This window comes from Callorhinus ursinus, unplaced genomic scaffold (genome assembly GCF_003265705.2).
Source record: "Callorhinus ursinus isolate GAN/ISIS: 27379988/994484 unplaced genomic scaffold, GSC_fseal_2.0 scaffold1, whole genome shotgun sequence".
Classification (NCBI taxonomy): domain Eukaryota; kingdom Metazoa; phylum Chordata; class Mammalia; order Carnivora; family Otariidae; genus Callorhinus; species Callorhinus ursinus.
Window position 1 is genome coordinate 70,716,018 of NW_027397063.1, and position 14,471 is coordinate 70,730,488.

Here is a 14,471-nt window from a genome sequence, read left to right on the forward strand (position 1 = left end):
ATAATCAGAACAATAAATAAAATTTATTTTTTTAAAGATTTTATTTATTCATGAGAGACAGACAGACAGAGAGAGGGAGGGAGGCAGAGGGAGAAGCAGGCTCCCCAAGGGGCAGGGAGCCCGATGCGGGACTCGATCCCAGGACCCTGGGATCATGACCTGAGCCGAAGGCAGACACTTAACCATCTTAGCCACCCAGGTGCCCCAAATAAATAAAATTTAAATCACCAAATGGATTCTGAAGGCTACCCTGAAGCCTACCCATTACCCTAGTAATGACTTTGAAACTGCATTGCTTACAATGTCACTGTTACAGATAAGACTATTAAAAAGTCCATCTATTGGAACCAGAATGCTATCATGTCATTTCAGTATACATGCATACAAACAAGAATAAGGTGTTTTTCCCCAACTCAGTTTTTGGTTTGATTCATAACCCACCCCCATACCCCCACAGATCAATATTGAGATAAATTAGATCTATTTTCGGTGGGTTTCTGAGGACAATTTCTAAAGGGAGATCCAAACATGTTTTGAGCAAGGGTGATAGGGCAAAGAACGGATCTGCTTCTTTGTTACTCCAGGTCAGCATAGGACCCCACCCCGAGCCTGCCTGCTCGTCGGTAAATATGGAATGAATAGAATGGGATCACTTTAGACCGCATAACTTGGGCATGAAGGTTATGGTTTTGCTTTTTATTTGTTTTTTTACTAGGTTTATTTACCTTAGAATCACACGTTCTTCACAACTTTACAATTTGGCAGACGTTCACACTTCTTTGCTCACTAGATAGGGTCTCCCAAGCCTGCCAAGAGCTCTGAGCAGTCATTAGCCTGTGTCACATGACTTGATACCCAAAACAAGTCCAGGAGACACATACCCATTCTTCCCCTCACATTATACAATCCTATCCTCAAGGAACCCAGGAGAGAAGGGTTGACTCAACCCCGCTCCTCTGATTCCAAGGCCTAAGCATCTTCCATCCCACTAGTACAGCCTGTGCAGAGACTGGGCAGGAAGGACTTTCACTGTACAAGGGAGGAAACTACAGCCAAGGAAGATAAGTAGCACAAAAAGCTAAGTGGGGTCTCTGTCTTCCGACTTCTTGCTGCCTTTTGCTTTATGAGGATACTCAAAGCAGCTCCCTACTGGGCAAGCAAGCAATAGACTGGGGAACATGGAGGAGGCCAGGACAAGGGGAAAGTATACCATTTAGTAGACACTAAGGAAAACTGATCCCTGATGATGACTGTTAATGCTCCTTACCATAGCGACCATTGGGATCCATGGCTTTGTTTAATAACCGACACCTATTTAAATCCCTAAGGAATTCATTCTCCGACTTAAAGGGTGTTGTTATAACAACCATCATAACTTTGACTTTACTCTGGGGTACCCACAACAACTCCTTTATGCAAAAGGAGACACTAAAAGCAGACACCTGGCTGCAGGTCTCTGGGCCTCAGTTTTCCCATCTGGAAAAGAAAAGGGTCTGGCCGGGGGATTTCAGAAGTTCCTTATAAGGCGGGCATCCTGATAAAACTTTACTCAAGTGCCCTGTGGCAAGACCACAAAAATGAAACCCTCTAGAACCCCTAGGAAAAGAAACAAGTGTAGCCAGGAGATAACAGGGACGGGAGGAAACAGCACACTAGCTTTGGGGAAACCCAGACCTGAAGTGTTTTTTTGGTTTTCCAACTTCTCCTCTGCCAAACATAAAAATAGGCAGCTGCTTCCGTGGAACTCTCAAAAAGAATTTAATTAAATAAAATCAATGAAAACAATGCTTTGTTCTCCCACAAGTGGCTCAGGAGTAGCCCCCTTAGAGACACTCTCTTCCCTGCGGGGCCAATGTCAACAGCCCAATGCTTGGGCCCAAACAAAGGCCTCCTGGCATAGGGATGAGAGGCAAAACATCTAAGTCCCCACAGTTGGCCCTATTCCAGTCTGAGGGGAAAAGGGCAGCAATGAGAGAAAAATAACTAAGCTTATGAAAGGCTAGGAGAAGAGTCAAGAACGACTAAATCTGTCTTTTCTCAAATGAATAAAGAGCTCTTGAAAGGGATAATGGAAGGGTGCTGCCTTCAATCTGAATTACTTTCTTTGTTTAACTCTGTTCTGCCTATGGTCACGGACTTTTACACCAACCCCAGAATCCCGGTTTCGCCTCTGGTTGCTGGCAAGGCCTGGGGGCAGCGTGCGAGTTGAAAGACCCGGACTCAAATCCTCTCTCTTTCCGATGTCACTTGGTTTCAACTCGGAGAAGTGGCTGCACCTTCCAGGTCTCCATTTCCAGCTTGTAAAATAAGAGGGTTCACTAGATCCCCTCTGGATCCTCAGCAGCAGAGGTGTAAGCCTGAAGGCCCTCCAGTTCTGCCCAGGGACAGGTTTAATTTTCCAGAGGTCTTGGCGGCCGGATGGCTGGGCAGGTCCTCTGGCAGCGGTGCCTCGGCTCCTGCACACGCCTACCGCCCACTCCCACGACCTGAGGGGCTTGCTTCTGCACCAACACCATCACCTGTGAGGCCGATTCACCCTCCCACCCACGTCACCACTGCCGGAACAGGCCTGATTAACTAAGACCTGCCAAGCTGAGCAGAGCATATGTAAGCAAAGAAAAAGCAAAACAAACAAGAGCCCTCTCCTCGCTGGACCTCAGAATTTCTCTCAAACTGATAGAACTGAAGATACGAGCAACCCTCCCCCAGAACCAGAGGCCTCAGCTAGCCTTGCGTGTAAAAACACATAACAAGCCCCAAGCCAAAAGGGGCCAATGATCCCCGGGCTGGCTAGACGCAAGGAAAGGACCTACAAGGCAAAGAGCAAGCAAGAGGCCAAGAAGACCGAAAGCGCGCTGGGCGCTGTTTAAATTGGACCGTTCTTTCTGCAGGCTGGGGAGGCGCTCGCCATCTCCCAGCAGGGACAGTCGCCAGAGTGCAGGGACAATGGTGCGCTAGGCACCGTCTTTTTTGGGGGGGAGGGGAGCCCATGGACCCTTAATTCAAACCCGGGTCTTTAAGACGTGCGGTGGAAGTGAGGGGCTGTCCTGGTCGCATCAAGTAATGCACCACGGCCGGGGACAGGCTCTTGGCCTGGGGTAAGCTTTGTAAGTGCTTTCGTGTTTCGCTTCCCCCTTTTATAGTCCGGCAGTTTGGTCTGACGGCCAAGTGGTACCTTTTCAATGTCTCCGTCGTCCTCCTCCGGCAAGAGGCGCCCCGAGCGCCGCTCCCTCCCCCGCGGCTTGAGACAATGGCCCGGTTGCGCCGGGCGGCCCTGGCAGGGCCAGCGAGGCGCGGGGATCCCGCGGCGGAGCGCACGTGCGTTTGTTATGGTGCCTGAGCCCCCACCCGCCCCCCGCAGGCCTCAGTTTCCCGGTCCGCAAATCCAGCTGCGGGAATACGCAGGACCCCGGAGTCTGCGAGGCGTCCCACACCTCACCGACGGTGCGGTGGGGAAAGCCGGGCTCCCGGGGGCCGAGCGCACGTGGGTTTGTTGTGGGTCCGTAGGCTCCCGGAGCCCGGGGGAAGCCAGGGCGGTCCCTGGGCCGGGACCAGCACAGCGACACCCCGGCCCAAATGGTGGCCGGCCCGCGGGCGAGACGGCTGAGGCGGCGCACGGCACCGGCTCCGCGCGCCCCGCCGCCCCGCTCCCCTCCCGCGCCCCTTTGCACGCCTCCACCCGGGCCCCGGGCCGCACCGCCGCCCCGCGCACCCCTACTCACTCGCTGCGCGCCCGGTCGCCCGGGCTGCGGCGGCTCCGCCCGCTCCGCGCCCCCGCCGGCCGGCAGCCGCTCCCTTTGTTAGCGCCGGGCAGTGCCCCAGGCGTCTTCCCCAGCCTGGCCCTGCCCTGCGCTCCCCGCCCCCAGGTGCCGCCCGACTCCGCTCCCCGCCGCGGCTGGGAGCCCGGCGCCAGGTCCCGGCAGGAGGGTCTGCTGGGGACGAGTGGGGGACCGGGGCCGAGGGTGGAGGGGACGGCGAAGGAGGGGAGAAGAGCGCGGCAGAGGGGCGGGGGAAGCGACGGTCTCTGTTATGCAAATAGTCGGGCCGACGGGGTGGGTCCCCGGTCACACGGCGCCCCAAACCCCCTGACGTGGCCCTCCGGGGGTCGCTAGTAAGCGGGCCTCCGGACGAGGGGTGCCTGGTGAGCGCACTGCGTGATGCTGGGCCCCTGCCTCCGGCTGAGGAGGCCGGACGGAGAAACAGGGGGAGGGGCGAGGCGGCTGGGCCGGGACCCCCGGGACCCCCAAATGCTGGCTCACCTCCCCACTCCGTAGATCCCGGAGGATTCAATCCCACACTCTCTCGGGCTTTTCAAGCGGGAACTATAAATCCTGGCTCCGCCACCGACAGACTGCGTGACCCTGAGCAAGTCACTTAACCTCTCTGAATTATTCTTATGCAGAATATGAAAACACAAAATCTCTTTCCCGGGGTTTGACAAGAACCTCCCGACATCAGGCCTGGCAGGCACTAGGTGCTTTGGAACACCGCAAATACAAAAGGGGCGTGTGGCCCCAGCCTGCAGACAGCTACCTGAGGCCTCAGGTAGGGTGGTGAAGGAGCGAGGTTCCTTCCTTTCACTGAGGCTGATCTGGGGCTTCTTAGGGGGCGGCGGTGAGAGGAAACCGCAGATTGAGCAAGAGTCACAGCTGCATACTAACCATCCCTTTGTGGCCCAAGGGCCACTTAGACAGAAAACCACCCTACAGGAGGGCCAGAAGCAGCCTTGGGCCGCCACTCCAGTTCCCCGAGACAGGATGTGACTACCAATGGCAGGAATCATCGACCAAATGTATTTTGAGCATGCACTTGGCACCAGGCTCTGTGCTTGGAGGGAAGGGCAGAGTGGAAGGTAGTCTGGGTCCTCTGGGGACACAACGTGGGGGGAACACTACCAGTGCTTGAAGCCCAGACACAGAACTCTCTCCAAATCTAGGTGACCACTCCCCATCACAACTTGAGAAAGGGCAGCTCACATCCTCACCTCAACTCCATCGCCCTTCTTCCAAATATCGCTTCCTCCCTTCCCAGATCCTAGACCCCTCCTGCTATGCTGCTGGCCCTTCCCAGCTCCTGAGGTAGCATTACGGCTCAGTACAAAGAGCTCCAGTTGGACGAGGTGCCAAGCAGAGTGAATTTTGATCTCTATGACCAACTAGCTGTGGATTGGTTTGAGTTCCTCAACATCTGAGTCTCTTTGAACCTCTTTCCTCTTCTGTAAGGTGGAGATACTAATGACAGTGTTGTTTTCAGGATTATGTGAAACCAGGATTATGTGAAATCTCTATGAAGCCTTTAGCTTGGTATCTGGCATATAGAAGGTGCTCGTAACAGTAAAATGTATGAGTGAATGAGTGGAAGTAGACAAACTCATAAGACTCTTTCTGGGAGGATGCCATATTGAAGATTTCGACTTTATGCTCAGAAAATTGGAAACTCTTAAAAGATTTTATGCAGGGGCATGGCATACATCCTTGTGTTTTATACTGATTTTTCTGACAGCTTACTGGAAAATGGATGGCAGGAGCAGAGACTATGAGCATAGAGCATAGAGCCCAGCTTGCAAGCTGCCATCCGGGGAGATATAATAGGAACTGAGGCAATGACAGCAGGAATGAAAAAAAGACATGCAAATAATGCCTACCATTTGGGAAGCAAAAGCGCTTTGCCTTACTATATTGTCTGTCCTGATCAAAAGATACGTGATGGCCTTAGCCTCATTGTCTGGATGAGAAAGTTGAAGTCACCAAGAAAAATGGAAGAGCTGGAATTTGAACCCTCTTCCACATTAATGGAGAGCCTTAATCATTTCCTTCCTCAGTATCACTTTTGTGTCAACACTACTTAGAACCAACAACAAGGGGGCAGTTGGCTGGCTCAGTCAAAAGAGCATGTGACTCTTGATCTGGGGGTGATGAGTTCGAGCCCCACAACTATAGAGATTACTAAAAATAAATACATACACTTAAAAAAAATGAAGAACAAGAAAGAGAGGAGAGGCTTTTCTAGAAGGTTCTCTAGTCCCTGTTCCACAGTACTCTTTACAAGGAGAACTACAGCCAAATTATGGAGAAAACAAAGGAAGAGGCTCACTCTGGGTTCCTACAGGACCCTGATGATCAGAGATGACATGAAACACCCAAGAAGTTTCTGGGGCTATGAGGCAGATGAATGGGCAGGTAGGGAAGATGTCCCTGGAAGATGTCCAGGGTGGGAGCAGCTGTGGAGCCCTTCCCTTTTGGGGCCACTCCCTCCAGGTTGCAGTTGGGGCCTTCTGACCTGTGAGAGGCAGGAGGTAAATGGTCCTGTCCTTCCCAGCCTGTCAAGGAGGCTTCCCCACGCCTTGTCTCGGGGGCTTCTGCCTTGACAGGCTGTTTTTCATTGAAGTACAGATAACTAATTTCCCTCTGGACACTATCTCCCCATGAACTCACCCTCTGCTCATGAATAATATTTTAGGTAATGCCTTTCTTGGTCATCATTTTAGGCAGTTTACTGGCTAATACAAATAATGCCCTACTTTATAATGTTCATTTGCACAATCCGCTCACAGTATTTTCACAGCACTCTTGAATTGGGGGTGGTGCTATTACACAGTCTTGTAGGGAATAAAGAAAACACAGGCAGTTGAAAATATCCTCCCAAACCCTCCTTCCTCATCCCAATCTAGATGCTCACGTAGAACATTTGACGGCCCCCCGCAGTTCTTTGCACACCTTCAGCACCCAGTGTCCAATATAAGGGTGGGCTCAGGCTTAAAGGAACCGCCCTGTGGTCTGTCTGCACCCCCTACCTTGGGCCTCAGTGCTCTCAGCTTCAAGGATAAAGGGACCTATATGCAGCTAAGTCTATGGAACCCAAGTCAGAAAATAGAAATAGAGTCACAGCATCTCTAGGAGAACAACACTAGGGGACAGAGGCTGGACACTAGAGACAGGCCCCATGGGAGGACCACAGCCACAGCACAGGGAAATGGCTAGCCCGACCGTGCCTAGTACAGCAAGCAGTATGGCCCCAAGACCCCAGAGTATGATATGGGCATAGTGTGAGCAGGCATGGTCGCAGAAATGGACGTGTTGTGTGGGTACAGAAGTCGTTGGACTGTGCTTTGCCCAATCAGTTTCAGTGTCCAGCCCTGTCCTAGGAGATATGAGGAGAAACCAAGTCTCAATTATCAAATCATTTATGTTTTAGCCAAGTATCTTTTGGTTCATAATAATAATAATTGCCATCTACTGAACATCTGTGTGCAAGGCAATCTACGTGCATGTTCTCGTTCAATCCTCACTTGGCGGAGGGGGTATCATTCTAGAAACCTGGGGCACCCAAGTCCTCTTAGGCTACTCCTCCTGTTCTTGCCTTAAGGCCAATCTTAGCATGAAATTAATGTATGGGATGCAAGGGGGTGGCTACAAATCTCATTCCAAGACCATGAAAAAGTGAGAGAGGTCTTTCCTGCAGGTTTCTTAAGGAGACAAAATGGGGTCACACCAAACATTAAGATGCAAGGCTTCCTAGATATCTGCTTACAACATCCCTTTCTCTGATGTTCTACTCCTGACATCACCTTCTCACATTTCTCCACCTGCCTCCTCAGCATCCCACACCGTCCCGTGATGCTCCTCTAGCTCCCTCCCACCTCCCAAGCCCTTCCCTCTAGAGGTCTCCCTTAATTTGAAGTAGCCTCTCTCTGTGACTCCAAAAGGTATGAGAAAAAGAGTGGGAAGCTGCAAAAAAATAAAGACAATGCACATGAACATAGATCTTTACGTTTACAAATGGCTTACATATACATTACCCCACTTGAGCCCTTTGCAGACTCACAATAGCCTGTGAGGTGGGTATGGCTCCTTATCATCCCCATTTACAGTTGAGAAAACCGAGGCTCAGAGGTAAAGTGAGTTGCCTAAAGCCCATCAGTGAGTGTTGAGCCATGCCCTGAAACCAAGGCCTCCTTCCTTCGTACCACAGGTGGCCCAGGGCTTCAAAATCCTAGAAGGGCACATTAAAATGTCAGTTACACTTCACACATTGCTGCCTGCCCCAACTGCTGCCCTGGGGCCCCGGGGCAGGACTCAGAAGCTATGCTCAGGAGACCACATTCACTAGCAATGGAAGGAAGGGTGGGGGCAAAAGGACTCCAAAATCAAAGATGCTTGTAATAAATTCCCTCAAAAAGATCCAGGAAACTGGCTTCTCTCAAGGGACTTCTATCAGCACCAAAGTGGAAGCTGCCTCCTGTGTATTTATTACGGGTGGATGACCTTCTGAACACCTGTGGTAATGGTCAGACTTTGTGCAAGAGAGTATATGGGGCAGTGAAACATCTCTGAAATTAACAAATGTTTGAGGGGGAAAGGGATCAGTATATGATGCCTGTTGGTGATGTCTCCCAAAGCTGCCTCTGTAGGGTCTCATGTTTTTAAAAAGCTATTGTTAATAGTTGTTCTACTTTTACAGATCAAGTTTGCTTTAGGAAATTTAGAAAAGACATACAGGTCTAAAGAAGCAAGGGGGAATTATTGTCAGCCCATCAGCCACAGGCAGAATTAACCTTTTGGCCTATTTTCTTCTAGTTCTTTGCTATATATTTTTCTTCTAGTTATTTGCTATATATTTTTCTACAACTTTCCATAGTTGAAATCATAATCTATATAAATGATATCCAGGTTTTTTTCCCCCATGGACAGCATAACATAAGCATTTCCTATATGTATGTCATAATAAAGTTATTCATTCACTTCAGCCCTTGTTAGATACAAAGCTAACATTCTTAGGCAAGTTGTTAGTGGTGTATGGTACCATTTGTTGGCTGTACGAGAGACAGTTTAGGGACTAAGGGTATTTACTGACTCGAGTCAGGCCGCCTGGGTTTGAATCCTGATTCTGCCACATCCTAGTTGTGTGACCTTGGACAAGTTAATTAACTTCTCTGGCTCCATCTCCTAACCTATAAAATGAGAATAGTAGTATCTACCTCGCAAACTGGTTCTAAAGATGAAATGAGTTAATTACATGAAAAGTGCTTAGAATAACAGATGTCATGGTAAGCACTAAGTAGTAGCTATTAGCAATATATGGTGTATGTGGTTGCATCACAAATTATTCAACTATTCTCCTGCAACTGGACATTAAGGTTGCTTTCAATTCTTCCACTATGATAAATAGCTCTATAAACCATTGACTGCATGCATCAGGGCAGGAAAGGTAGATTGAGACTCTGCTGTGAAAACATTTGAGTGCCAAGATAAGGATTAAGAATTAAGAAATTCAGGATAAACAACCCAGGAGAAAAACTCACCTTGGAAGGAGGCATCCAATCAACTTGAAGAGATGACATTTAATTCTACGTGGCAAACATGTGTTGAGCTCTGTGGGCCAGAAATGGTCTAGGCCAGGTCAGGAAACACCGAGATGAACAGGGGACACCAAGACGAACAAGAGACAGACAGGCTCGACTCCCCAGGACCTTTAGTTAGTTATGAAAATGTCATACTGTTATGTCCGGGAGTAAATTTTCACCGAGACATATTTCTACATTATCACCTATGTGGACAGGGATTACAAAACACCCCATTTCAAATAACCAATAAAGTAGAAAGCACAAACTTCACCAGTCCTCCCGTCATGCCTCATTGAGGAGGCTTGGTCAAGAATGCCTGTTTCTTGGGGCGCCTGGGTGGCTCAGTCAGTTAAGCGTCTGCCTTCGGCTCAGGTCATGATCCCGGGGTCCTGGGATCTAGTCCCGCATCGGGCTCCCTGCTCAGTGGGGAGTCTGCTTCTCCCTCTGACCCTCTTCCCACTCGTGCTTTCTCTCTCACTTGCTTTCTCTCTCTCCCAAATAAATAAAATCTTTAAAAGAAAAAATGCTTGTTTCTCAGAAGTATTGTGACACTAGAGAGGGCATTCCTGAAGCTCTTCGTATAGTGTCTGGTACATGGCAAAGGCTCAAAAAACGAAGAGCTGATAGTTACTGAGCACTTGCCAAGTGCCAGGCACTATGTTAAATACTCTTCAACCATTCCGTCGTGGAACACTTGCAGCAACCCCATTAGGTAGAGACGATCAGTTTTATTGTTCATGTTTTATAGATGAGGAAACAAAGAAGTAAGTGACTTGACCAGGGTCACACAAGGAATAAATGGAGAAGCTGGATTCTTAACCAAGGCATTTGATTCATTACAGCAACCCTATAGCCAGAGTTGAATTCTGGTGGTTTAGACGTTCAAGGGATCACGTCCTTGCTTACTGTGCTTCACGAGCTTCTCCCCAAAGAGAACTGACGTTTCATGAGAGAAGCTACACAGCACAGAGTGCCCCAATCTCTGAGTCAGCAGGCCTGACTTCTACCGCCAACATTCACGATTCAGACTGCAGAAATCAGATCAGGTACTTCCCCCGCTGCTACTCAGTGAAATGAGGGCAGTTGGACTAAATTAGTTGTTTCCCAACCGAGCGGACCTTTCAAATCACATGCAGAAATCATTTAACATATAAATTCTATCCCCCCCCAACATTCCAGTGACTCAGGGGTCGGACCTTGGATATCTGTAATTGTTAGCATGGTCCCCAGGCAGCGTTAATGATGGGCAGGATTGGCAGACAAGTCCACGAGGTTTCACCCAAGGCTCTTTCTAACTTGTCCCAGAGAAGTTCCTCCAACAGAATAAAAAGCCACCCACCGTGCCTAAGCACGGCGGTGCTCCATGATGAGGGGAGCCCTCTCTCCCAATATCACCCTGAGTGGGAGACCCTCTGCCAACGGATTGTGAGCTTTGAGTGGCTCAGACATGGCTGCAGCCTCAGCCACATTCTTGTTGACCATCATCACCAATAGATTTTTTTAAGATTTTATTTATTTATTAGAGAGAGATAGAGAGAAAGAGAGCACGAGCACAAGCATGGGGAAGTAGAGCGAGAAGCAGACTCCCCACCGAGTGGGGAGCCCGACGTGGGGCTCGATCCCAGGATCCCGGGATCATGACCTGAGCCGAAGGCAGACGCCTAACGACCGAGCCACCCAGGCGCTCCCATCATCTCCAATAGTTAATGGGCCACCAAGGGCCGGACAATAACCTTTGGGAAGGGCCGTATTTCCCCATCACCGGCATAGCTCCTAAAGGTCAAATGTCTCCTGGAAAGCGGCATGAGCTTTCCAGCCCCTCCTTGTGTCAGGTACAACACAAAACCTTCGGCAGCTTCTCAGGAGAAAGCTGAGTGCACAGCTGCAGCATTATCCTGCTGGGAGTTGGTGCGGGCATTCGCGATATGAATTAACCCATAGCCAGCTCTGCTAAGGTCTAAGTGTGCGCACAATCAGACAGGCATTTGAGGAGCACTGACAAGGCTCAGTGCAGGAAGGAGCCCCTGAACAATGCCACATTATCCATTACAGTCTTCCTTCGCTGATAACATAAAGTGCTCAACTGTCAAGTTCAATTAGCAAGCAGGTGGTCTATAAGGAGAATAACAGCCTGTACCTGTCAACCGAAATGGCTCAGAGCGCTGCAGAGTCATGGCCTGAAGGCCTCAAAATGACTCCATCCAGAAGTCCGGGACACCAGGGCAGGCCCACTTGGGCCGAAAATTTGTGTGTGTTCTTGAGGGTTTGGAGGAGGGGGAGTACAGATGCTTGTACTAAATATACACCCTTGTAGTAAAAGGGTTGTATCAAATCAGCTTGGGGTCCTATCAAATGAGCTGCAAATCCAGGGAGCAAGGGATACCATCTATCACACCTCTTTGGCCAGTTCCTCTGTGAGGTCTTTCTCAAACTCGCAGAAAGGATGGAGAGTAGGAAACTTATTTCCTTGCCCAAAATAGACACCAAGTTCCTAAGTTCACATTCAGAGGGAACTAACTATACAGGAGAGATTTTTATCTGAAGAATCTGGGCTTCATCTGATGGTTGGGTTAAGAAGAAAGGGGCACAGTGCACCTGCTTGATTTTAATCTACCCCCTTTAAAATGTGTTCCTCACTTAGAGGACTCCCAAGGTGCTTTGCTGCATATCTTTCAACTGATCTCTATTTTGCAGATAAATCAGCTGGGGCCTAGAGACTCAAATGGGCTGGCAAAGATTACCTAGCTAATAAGGGGCAAAGTTTGGACTAGAGCCTACATCTTCTGATTCTGTTATAGATGCTAATAAAGGGCCACAGGGCAGCCCGGAAAATATAGAGAGAACCAGAGACTTAAAAAGCAGAAACTGCTGTGGGCCAGCCCCCCCTAATGAGACCCCTGAGAGGCATCAGGTCCTGCTCATTATTTTCCAATTTTCAGAGTGGTCAGGGATCATTAGGCTGGTTTTCAGCCTGTCTCTTCAAAGGGCTAGGAAAAACATAGAAAGTGATAAATGGAGATGGTAGAGAATGGCCAGATGCCTGGTGGAATGTTATTGTTTCTGCTGGGAAGAAGGAAGTCACTCATCTGTGTGAGGCTAGACCCCTGATGGTACATTTCCTTCACCTCAGCATTTTTTGGCGTAGAGGGTGAGGTGGCCTTTCTACTTTGGAGATCTCGTGAGCTAGAAGAAATCATAATTCTCACTTTATTGATTACTGAGGTGAAATGGAGCATGTTAAGATTAGGATCTGGATCTTCCAGAATGATCTGAGAGATAATAATGACTTCCTCAAATTACTCAAACAGGCAACTAAACTATGCCGGAGTTAATCCTCACAAAGAACCAAAGCGTGTGTGTCATTAACAGCCTTTACAGAGGAGATAACTAAGGCTTAGGGGTTTGAATAATTGGCCAGAGGCCATGTGCCTTGTAACTGGCAGAGCTGAGGATCGAACTGACGTGTACATGACTTCAAAGCCACTCTTTAACCACACTGCTCATCATCAGTTTTTCCTTGGAGGCAAAGTGATGTGAGGTTGGCCTGACTCACCTCCCCATTATCTCTGCCGCTAGCACTTGCTTATACTTTTTCCGTTCTCTGAAATATCCCCTTTGTCTCGCTCTGCCTGCATGAACACAACCCCTCCTCTACAGTTGAATTCAACCCTGAGCTTCTTCAGGAAGCCTTGAGTCCAAAACCCTTTCTTCCTTCTCTAAAGTGTTAGAAACACTTGCAGAATTTCCCAGGACTGTTTTTTTTTTTTTTCATTCATTAAATATCAACTAAATGAGGTTGGGTTTTTTAATACACTTTCAAATAAATATGCATCAGATATTTCATAGAAGCATGACTTTACATGAATCAATCCACAAATCAGGACAAAATTTCCTTTAACAGATTCAGAGATGTGAATTGATTCAGTTCAGAATCTTCTTCTAAGCCATTCCCCAAATTTGGACACAGAATCATAGAGATACGGAAGTGAGGGTCCCTCCTGGCTTTATCCATGGCCAGGAAACAGACTTGCTCCTCTTAGTTGACATTTTCCTCTCCGAGCCCCTCCAAGGTCTTTAATAAAATTCCAGAAAGGCCGTGCCTCTGCAGTGTCCTCTCCAGGAGGCTGGTGCCACAGCTCATTCCCTAAATGACTAATGAGCCAGGAGCTGTTTGTGTGGTGGTGGCATTTCAGCGGGCTTCGGGGTCAAGCAAAATGGAGTGTGACTCCTGCATTGCTCTGTACTAGCCGTGGCTTCAGGAAAGACCCTTAAACCCTCCAAAGCTATGAAGTGGGAGCACCATAGCGTTTGGAAGATCACAGTAAGGATCAGCAATAATGCTATTATGTGCGTCAAATAGGTACTCAAAAGAGGATAGCTATGATGATTATGAGATGTGACCCCAATCAAAAGGGGGCAGACAACTCACTTCCCTGGCACCAATTCTGAAAAAAACATAAATGCTTTTGGTGTTGCCTAAAATGCCTCCTTCTTCTCTTCCTTCTCTCTTCTTCTAATCCCTTTAAAAATTAAACATTGTAACTGTTTGCATCCCTCCAAAATTCACATGTTGACAACCAAATGCCCCAGGTGATGGTACTCGGAGGTGGATCTTGGGGAGGTGATGAGGTCCTGAGGCCGAATCCCTCATGAATAGGATTCGTGCCCTTATAATAGCTGCCTGAGAAAGCTCCCTTGCCCCTTCCACCTCATGAGGACACTGCAAAAAAGATGACCATCTGCTAGCCCTTGCTAGACACTGAGGCTGCTGGTGCTGTAACTGTGGACTACTCAGCCTCTAGAACTGTGACAAATACATTACTGTTCTTTATAAGCCACTCAGCCTCTGATATTTTAGTTATAGCAGCCTGAACAGATTAAGAAGCCTACTTTATGAAATAGACACACGTCCCTGAGAAAACGGGCACTGCTTTTTAGCTTCTAAAAGATGGCTGCTCGTATCTGCCATATTGAAAAAGAAGCAACACAGCGACGACGTTCTCACATTTATTCTTAAAATGACGGGCCTTGGACTGGATCAGAGAACCAGAGGCCCCTTGTACCAGTGGTTGCTCATCACCATCTGAGAAAAACCTCAAGTATTACTGGAGATTTTACTACATTCGTA

At 48.6% G+C, this 14,471-nt stretch overlaps 1 protein-coding gene across 6 annotated transcripts in view; it reads right to left on the reverse strand.

The window, feature by feature from the left end:
- The window catches only part of ST6GAL1 (ST6 beta-galactoside alpha-2,6-sialyltransferase 1), a 158,941-nt gene that overhangs the window by 122,545 nt on the left and 21,925 nt on the right, over positions 1 to 14,471 (reverse strand). For 3 of the 6 annotated variants that reach the window (XM_025876902.2, XM_073895919.1, XM_025876894.2), the window contains exon 1: positions 3,723 to 3,958. The exons of 1 other annotated variant lie outside the window; for it this stretch is intronic. The gene's annotated coding sequence lies outside the window, so the exon portion shown is untranslated. Of the gene's footprint in view, positions 1 to 3,175; positions 3,317 to 3,722; positions 3,959 to 14,471 lie in introns of those variants that run through there. 2 more of the 6 variants (XM_073895938.1, XM_073895911.1) reach the window with 2 other exon arrangements.